This window comes from Chrysochloris asiatica, unplaced genomic scaffold (genome assembly GCF_000296735.1).
Source record: "Chrysochloris asiatica unplaced genomic scaffold, ChrAsi1.0 scaffold00002, whole genome shotgun sequence".
In the NCBI taxonomy this organism is placed as follows: Eukaryota; Metazoa; Chordata; class Mammalia; order Afrosoricida; family Chrysochloridae; genus Chrysochloris; species Chrysochloris asiatica.
In genome coordinates, this window is record NW_006408520.1 from 46,767,982 (window position 1) to 46,777,616 (window position 9,635).

At 38.6% G+C, this 9,635-nt stretch overlaps 1 protein-coding gene and 1 pseudogene across 1 annotated transcript in view; both read right to left on the reverse strand.

Annotated features, from left to right (window-relative positions):
* The window catches only part of LOC102812179 (adenylate kinase isoenzyme 5-like), a 442,715-nt gene that overhangs the window by 277,194 nt on the left and 155,886 nt on the right, over positions 1-9,635 (reverse strand). The gene's annotated exons all lie outside the window — the stretch shown is intronic.
* LOC102825518 lies at positions 2,899-4,098 on the reverse strand (annotated as a pseudogene).

A 9,635-nucleotide genomic window follows, 5' to 3' on the forward strand; every position in this document is an offset into this window, starting at 1 on the left:
TATAAACTGGAGAAATAATTGAAGTTATCAAAGACTTCATTTTGCTTAGATCAATCATCAATACTCATGAAAGCAGCAGTCAAGAAATTAAACGATGTATTCTATTGGGCAAATCTGAAGCACAAGACCTCTTTAAAGTATTCAAGAGCAAAGATGTCAGTGTGAGGACTAAGGTGCACCTGACCCAAACCATGGTATTTTCAATAACCTCATATGCATGTGACTAAAGAAGACCACAGAATTGATGCATTTGAGAAATGCTGTTTCTTTCTTTCTTTTTATAATTCAGTTTTGGTCATTCCTATTGATGTATCTTTGATACTTTCCTTGGCTGTGTCTGCCATTTAACCTGTTAAAGACACTTTTCATGTTTTACTGTGTTTTTTATTTCTTGCATTTCTATTTGATTTTTCTTATACTCATTTTTCTACTGAAATTACCCATCTGATCATAGATATTGTCCATCTTTTCCATTAATGTCTTTGACATATAAATCATTGTTATTTTAAATGCCTTGCAGATAGTTTAGACATCTGTGTCATATTTGGTTCTGTTGATAGCATTGTCTCTTGTGAATATGTTGCTTTCTTTGACTTTTATTTTATTTTTTTTAGGAGCTTTTATTGTGAATTGAGTGATAGTTTACATGGGAGAACACTGGTTTTACACTCATTGTGTCATTGCAATGATTATAATCTTCTCCATGCATCACCATTCAACAGTATTTGCTTCTATTCCCTCTAATTTATTATTATTTTTTTGATGTACACAAAAACACTCAGGAACATATAATCATTAAAGCAAGCCTGTAACCTGGGTGCAAGCACACAACCTTTCTCTTTCCATGAATCCAGAGTCCTCAGCTGCTCTATTTCTCCATATCCTCATCTCTGGTGTTGCTGCTTCTCTGGATAGGGACCCACATTCTGCTTGTGCTTTTCTCCCTTAATGGTCCTAGGGTTCTCTGTTTCTGGAATGTAAAATTAACTACTCCCCCATTTTTGTTACAAAACTTCTACTTTTACAGTTGTGACTGTCACAGTTAGTCATGATAACAATTACTCACTATGGAATCATAAGAATTTTATCCCCATCTCTTTTCACCTGACCCATCTAGACAAGATGAAAATTACTCAGTGGGTGTTCTACCTCCCCCCACCCCCACACTTTCCTTTACTTTTTGTATGACTATTAATTTTTGATGAAAGACAGACATCTTGATTAGGGCAGTAAGAACTGAGGTAAATAGTTTTTTTGTGCTTTTTATGTCTTTCCTCTTACTCAACTGTTAGTGTAGACTTTTAGTCAATCTAGGTAGGAGTTACCACACCACACATTTTTCAGTTTGCCATACTATGATTTGTGTGTTGCTGTGATGCTGGAAGCTATGCCACTATTGCATAGCATAAGCTATAGCAGCATTGTCACCCATGATGGACAGGTTTTGGTGGACCTTTCAGACTAAGACACACTAGGAAGGAAAAGCAAACCACTTCTAAAGAGTTAGCCCCTGAAAACCTCATGAACTGCTGTAAACCATTGTCAGAAACAGTCTGAAATATGAGCCCCTCCAGTTCAAAGGCATTCAAAAAGCTAGCTGCTGCCTCAAAGTAGAATTGGCCTTAATGACGCGAATGGAGCAAAGCTTTCAGGACCTTCATTTGCTGATGGGGCACAGTTCAAAATAAGAAACAAGTATAAACATCCATTAATAATTGGAACATAGAATGTATGAAGTATGTTGTTGTTGTTGTCAGGTGCCATCGAGTCAGAACCGACTCATAGCGACCCCATGCACAGCAGAACGAAACAGTGTCCGATCCTGGGCCAACCTCATCACCGCTGCCACACTTGAGTCCATCAATGATACCACCTGGCCAATCCATCTCGTTAGGGGTCTTCCTCTTTTTCTCTGACCCTCCACCTTACCCAGCATGACATCCTTCTCCAGCGACTCTTTCCTCCGGACAATATGTCCAAAGTATGAGAGACGAAGCTTAGCCATCCTGGCCTCCAAGGAGCACTCTGGCTGCACTTCTTCCAAAACAGATCTATTGGTTCTTTTGGCAGTCCATGGCACTTTCAGTATTCTCCTCCAACACCACAACTCAAAGGCATCAATTCTTCTACGATCTTCCTTATTCACTGTCCAGTAAGAAGTATGGATCTGGGAAAATTGGAAGCTATCAAAAGTCAATATCTTAGGCATTAGTGAGCTGAAATAGACAGGTATTGGCCATTTTGAAACTGATAATCATATGGTTTACTATGCTGTGAACACAAATAGAGGAGGAATGGTGTTGCATTCATCATCAAAAAGAGCATCTCGAGATCTATCTTGAAATGCAATGCTGTCTACATTGGTCACCTACAAAGAACACCAAGGAATATCACTATTATTCAAATTTACGTACCAACAACCATAGCCAATGATGATGAAATTGAATAATTCTATCAACTTCTTCAGTTTGAAACTGATCAAACATGCTATCAATATGCATTGATGATTACTGGTGATTGGAATGGGAAAGTTGGAAACAAAGAGGAAGGATAAGTAATTGGAAAATAAAGCCTTTGTAATAGAAACAAAGATGGAAATTGAAAGACCGAAGACTTATTCAATGCAAATACTTTTTTAAAAAAAAATTTGATCTGCTTCCTGATTTATTTAAACCATTGTTAGATTAAAAACCAGGTAAATTTGAAATCACAAAACAGTAATCATCTTCAAAGGCTAAATGATCGGAGTACATTTTTACAAGATCGGGGTTAAACCAAATCAAAATGTGATAGAAAGCATGTCATTACATCAAATACCCATAGTCTTCTTAAAATGGGTTGATTTTAATAAGGAAGAAGAATATGAATAACAAAATTAAGTCCATCTCTGCTTTGATTTCATCTATAATAGATGAATACACTAGGATTTTTTCCTCCATTTTCCTTGTTGCAAACATCTTGAATGTTTTGTCCTTCATGTTTTCTGGCTGGCACTGCTTTAATGGCTACTGGAGTCGCTAAGTTTGAGTTGTATGTTGACGAAATCTGGAGAATATCTTCTGGAATGGTTGTCACTTCTGGGGGTGTAGGTATTCTGAGCAGCTTCTCATAGGAAGAAATCTTAGGAGAACCACAAGGTTCTCAAAGTATTCTTGTGAACTGAAAACAACTGAAGGATAGTCTTTACTTTCCAAATCATTTGTTGAACTCTTTGTTTGTGGCAATGGATAATCTGTGGGTGCCAAAGCTGTACTGCTATTTGCAGAAGGTATCTTCAAGCCAAGAGTACAGAATGTTGGTGCAAAGGGTGAATTTGTACACTCAGCATAATTTTTTCCTAACTGCTGGATTATGAGGCCAGGAGAGGTGATGAAGCCATCACTGGTTGTTGGTTCTGATTCTATGGCTTCTCCACTTTTACTACTTTTAAGTTTCACTGTGTAGTCTTCATTTAAATAGTATACTCAGAGATACCCAAGTGTTCTAATTAAGGAGTCATACACTTAAAATCATCCATCTTTAGCACACACTTAGGAGTCTTTAGTATTTTAGTTGGTGATGGTTTGGTGGGTGGGGTTAAAATGACTGGCTTTTCCTTAGGGCTATCTACTTCTTGTGGGTTGGGCACAACTTGTACTATCGTGTACTGCTCAAATCCAAAGTCTGAAACTTGTGGACGGCGTGGAGGTATCTCAGAGACAGAACTGCTTAAAACAGGAAGGTCCGACACATCACACTTCACATCAGGTGCCCGAGTCCCATAGGTAGCCAATTCTGGTTTAATGATTTCATGTTCATGGACTGAATTTTCCTTGTCCTGTGGACTGTATCCATAATTCTGGAAAAACTCTCTTATTTTCATAATATCCACTGAATTTCTTTTCATCAGCAATTTGGTTGCCTTCATGAAATCAGTGCTTTCTTGATTTTGCAAGCTTGCTTTAGAATCTGTACTTCTAACTGTAGGTCACATAAAATCTTCATTGCATAATCTTCAAAGTCTCTCTCCTCTCCATTCAACGCCCATTGTAGCCAGGCTGTTTCACTGTCCAGGGTGACCAACAGTGACCGCAGTTTCCCATAGAAGCTCCAGATGGGATCTATTGATGAGGTTCCAACGAAGCTGCCCTGGAGGAGGAATCCAGCCGTCATGCTCCCAGGTTAGGGCTCACTGCCGGCTACTAGTTTGTATCTCACGATGCCGGAAACTTCTGCAAATACTTTTTAAACAACATTAAAGCCAACTATACACATGGGTCTCACCAGACAGAATACACAGGAATCAAGCTAACTACATCTGTGGAAAAAGACAATGGAGAAGCTCAATATCATCAGCCAAAACAAGACCAGGAGCTGACTGAGGAACAGACCATTAATTACTTAAATGCAAGTTAAAGTTGAAGGTGAAGAAAATCAAAACAAGTCCACAAGAGCCAAAATATGACCTTGAGTATAGCCCACATGAATTTAGAGATTTAATACATTAGATACTAATGACCAAAGATAAGAAGAATTGTGGGATGACATCAAGAATGTCATACATGAAGAAAGCAAAAGGTCAATAAAAAGAAAAAAAAAAAAAGAAAGAGAAAAAATAAAATGGACGTCAGGAGAGACTCTGAAGCTTGCTTTGCACATAGAAAAGCTAAAGGGGTAGGAAGAAATCATAAAGTAAAAGAGCTGAACAGAAAAATTCCAAGGGCAACACAAGACAACAAAGCCAAGTATTATAATAAACTATGCAAAGACCTGGAGTTAGAAAATGAAAAGGGAAGAGCACACAGCTTTTTTCAAGCTGAAAGACTGATTAAAAAGTTCAATTTCTGGGTTGTAATACTGATGGATTCTATGGGCAAACAACTGAATGATGTAAAAAGCATCCAAAGATGGAAGAATACAGTGTCAATAAATGAAAAAAACACAACAACTGGTCGATGTTCAACTATTTCAAGAAGTAGCATATGATCAAAAACTGATGGTACTGAAAGAAGAAATCCAAGCTGCAATGAAGGCATTGGCTAAAAAAATAAGTCAAGAATTGATGGAATACAAATTGAAATGTTTCAACAAACTGATGCAGTGCTGGAGGTATTCACTTAACTGTGCCAATAAATTTGGAAGACAGCTATCTGGCCAATAAACTGTAAGAAATCCACATTTGTGCCCATTCCAAAGAAAGATGACCCAAAGGAATGTGGAAAGTACTGAATAATATCATTAATATCAATGCACATAAAATTTTGCTCAAGATAATTCAAATATATAGACAGGGAGATGCCAGAAATTCAAGCCAGATTCAGAAGAGAACATGGAATGATGAAAATCATTGCTGACATCAGATGGATCTTGGCAGAAAGCAGAGAATACCAGAAAATATGTTTATTTGTGTTTTATTGACTAGACAAAGGCATTCTATTATGTGGATAATTACAAATTACGGATAGCATTGTGAAGAATGGGTATTCCAGACTCTTAATTGTGCTTACTGAGAACCTGTACATAGAATAAGAGGTAGTCGTTTGAACAGAACAAGGGGATACTGAATGGTTTAAAATCAGGAAATGTGTGTGCCAAGGTTGTATCCTTTCACCAAACTCATTCAATCTATATGCAGAGCAAATACTTGTAGAAGCGGAATTATATGAAGTAGAATATGCCATCAGGATTGGAAGAAGAGTCATTAACAGATGACACAATCTTGCTTGATGGAAGCAAAGAGGACTTGATGTACTTACTGATGAAGATCAAAGATACAGCTTTTTGATTGGCTTGCACCTCAATGTAAAGAAAATAAAAATCCTCTGGACCAGTGAATAACATGATAAACTGAGAAAAGATTGAAGTTGTAGAAGGTTTAATTTTACTAGGATCCGCAATCAATACTCATGGAAACAACAGTCAAGAAATCAAATGATGTATTGCCATAGGCAAATCTGCTACAAAAGATTTATTTAAAGTGTTTAAGAGCAAAGATGTGACTTTGTGGCCTAAGGTATGCCTTACCCAAAGCATGGTATTTTCATTGGCCTCATATGCATGCAGTAGCTGGACAATAAGTAAGTAAGACAGTAGAAGAATCAGTGCCTTTGAAATACAGTATTGCTGAATAATATTGAAAGTACCCTGGACTGCCAAAGAACAAACAAATCTATCTTGGAAGAAGAGCAGCCAGAATGCTCCATGATAGAGGGGATGTGGTGACTTCATCTCACAGACTTTGGACATGTTGTTAGGAAGGAACAGTTCCTGTGAAAAGGACATTATAGTTGGTAAAGGAGAAGGTCAGCAAAGACCCCCCAACAAGATGGAATTACACAGTCCTGAGGTAATGGGTTCAAACATAACTATGATGATAACAGAGAATCGGGCAGGATTTGTTCTGTTGTTCACAGGGTTGCTGTAAATCAAAACTGATGTTACAGCATCTAACAACCAAAAGTCCTGGTGTGTGCTGTGGATTAATGCGCCAGACTGCAAAGCCATTTGAACTGCAATGTCGGCGGTTCACAGTCACTCCTCGGAAACCCTATATAGGGTCGCTATGGGTCGGAACCGACTCGACAGCACTTAACAACAACAACAACAACAACAACAACAAAACCCCCACAGAAGTTGAGCTGAGTTTTAAGTTTATAGCTGCAATGATTACCTTCAGTGCACTACAGGTTTCAAATGTATCTAGGGATAATGTGTGTAGCAATTTGGGGGTGGGGCAGTAACTCTAGAGGGCTTTTCTCATATCTGCTTTAGGTCTTTCATTTATTTAGTGCCTCATAAAGGATCTGTCTTCATATTCTTGCATGTCTCTACCATTGTTACATGTAACTCAATGCTAGTTGAGTTTGGTGGTGGTGGTAGTGGGGTTTTGTTTGTTGTTCTGATTAAGTCTCAGTTTTAGACAGGCACCATGGCCCTTATTGCTCTTGTGTCTCTCATTGCTCTTCTTATTGCCTTCTTATTACTTCTCCCACAGCTGTAGTTCTGGGTCAAGCCCATATTTCTGCCCCTCCTCCAGAAGTAAAGATTTGTCTATTTGTGTTTCTTTCCTTCAACTGCAATAGGGTTCTACCAGTGCCCTGAAGGGACACTGTACCTTTCCCCCAAAGACTAATGTCTCTACTCCATAATTAGAACAGAAAGATCCAGTAGGGCAGAATCTCGTGCTTCTCTAGCAGCAGCTGTCTCTTCCCTTCTCCAAGTCTGCACTGCAAGGGACATTTTCTCAAGACTCTTGCCAATCTATTTTGTGAGAAGTTTGTGGGGTCTATGAAGAAGAGCCTGTCAGAGGGTGCCCACTCCCTTTTTATGTGACACACCTCTACCATCCCCCAGAGACTTCACAGTATTATGTCAGCCCACACCTGATTTACACCAATTTGTTAACTATTCTAACTGAATTGTTCTTACCAGTACTCAGATGAATTTGCCTCAAGGTAGTCATACTCACACCTGCCTCTCCCTGCAGATAACTGTCTTTCCATAAATTTCTGGCTAGTTGGTTGCCCTGAAGTCCCAGTTTTCAGATTGGTTCAAGGAAAGTTATGAATGTGCAGCTTGTTTGGCATTTTTTATTGTTGTGAAGTTGTAAAGGTGGGCGTGATGTGCCTTCCAGATCTCTACATCCTCCTTTAATACATACTTCAGATCTCCTTTCCAAAAATCCTTCCCAGACCAACCATCCAAATCAACTTTCATTTAAGTCGATACTACATTATATAGATTTTCTTCTATTTTTAATGTCATATATAAGAAAAATATGCCATACAGCATTAAAAATTAGATGTGGTGTGGCACTACAGGATAATGCAATGGACTGCAAGGTTGATTTGAACTGTAAGATTAGCAGTTCAAATTCACTAGCTGTTCTCTGGAAACCTATGTTGTTGTTAAGTGCTGTCGAATCAATTCTGACCCACAGCAACCCTGTATAGGGTTTCTGAGGACCAGCTGGTGAGCTTGAACCGCCGACCTTGCAGTTCAAAGGGCTTTGCAGTACGGTGCATTAAGCCACAGCGCCACACACTGTATAGCAACCCTATACAGGGTTGCTACGATTTAAAACCAAATCAATGGCACTTAACAACAACTCATTATATAATAAGGATAAAATGAACACCACTATGGTCAAGTATTGGATATACAAAGAAAAAGACACAGCTTTGGCCTTCAAAAAGCCAAGATCTAGTAGGGGAGACAGACATGTAAAGGAACACTTATAATGAGTACCAGTAGAGTACTGCTGATGGTATAGGATAAGCACTGGACTGCTAACCACAAAGTCAGCAGTTCAAACTCACCAGTCACTCCATGGAAGAAAGATGAAACGTGTTGCTCCTGTAAAGATTTATCAGCATGGAAATCCTGTACAGTAGGGACTGACTCAATGGCAGTGGGTTACGTTTGGGTTTGGGGTAGTTGGTAAGAGTGGGACTAGAGAGGGTCATGCAAGGGGTTTCAAATGTACTGATAATATTTTATTTCTTAGGCTAAAAATAATAAAAAAAGACCCCCCTCCCCCACCAAGTCTCCTAAATCTGCTGCTGTTGAGTTGATTCTGACTCAAGGTGATCCCATGTGTCAGAGAAGAATGGCTCCACTGGGTTTTCTTGGCTGTAATCGTTACAGAAATGGATCACCAACTATTTTTCCTCCATGGAGGTTGAATCTCCAAACAAGTAGTAAAGTGCACATGGTTTAAGGGTTATGCCAACTAGAGACCTTTTTAGACCTCATTTAGGATGGTTATTTTATTATGATGATGATGTAAATTAAGTACTTGCTCTCTTTTGCCCTTTTGTACCTATGTATATTTAATAATTAGAAATATAAAGCAACCTTGTAAGTCATGACAACACAGAGATCACTAATATGCACATAAGGAAGAATGGGGGGAAAAAAGTCCAAATGTTATTCAAATGCGTACTCAAGGCTAGGAGTTTTTTAAAGTGCTATATCTCAAACAGCTTACACTAAATGAAATCTGAAGTCAAGTCGGATGAGCTCATGAAAAGTGAGAGGGCCTTTAATGGTGACAAATACACTGATGTTAAAGATGCATATAAATAATTTGAGTAAAAGGTTTCACAGTTTTAGGAAAATGAATTCATAGAAAATGTAAGTGCTATCACAGATGTATTTACAAGTTGCTATTGAATTGCAAGGTTGGCAATCCAAACCCACCAGCTGCTCCTTGGAAACCCTATATAGGGATGCTGTTGGGGCCAATTTGATGGCCCTTAACAACAACAGCAACAACAACAGAACACAAAGAAGGAAAGTTTCATAAAGAGTGTGACATTGAAATTGAATTTTAAATAATGAGTAGAAATTCTCAAAGGGTAATATCTTTACAAGAGCACAGAGATTTGAAGCTGTATCACCTCCTTAGGGAACCATTAATATTTCAGTATATACAAAAGGAAACCTGATGGAGTAGCCCTAGTGTCATGCTAAGGAATCCTCACTTTATTCAACTGCTAATAGGGAAACAATGCAGAATTTTAAGCAGTGGAACAATGTGATCATACATATATGGATACTGGTTAGAGGGGTGTGAGGCCAGAAAACAGAAACCAGTGAATTATGGCTGGCTAGGAGCTCTGGTTACGAATTGGGCTGCGAACCTTAAGGTCAGC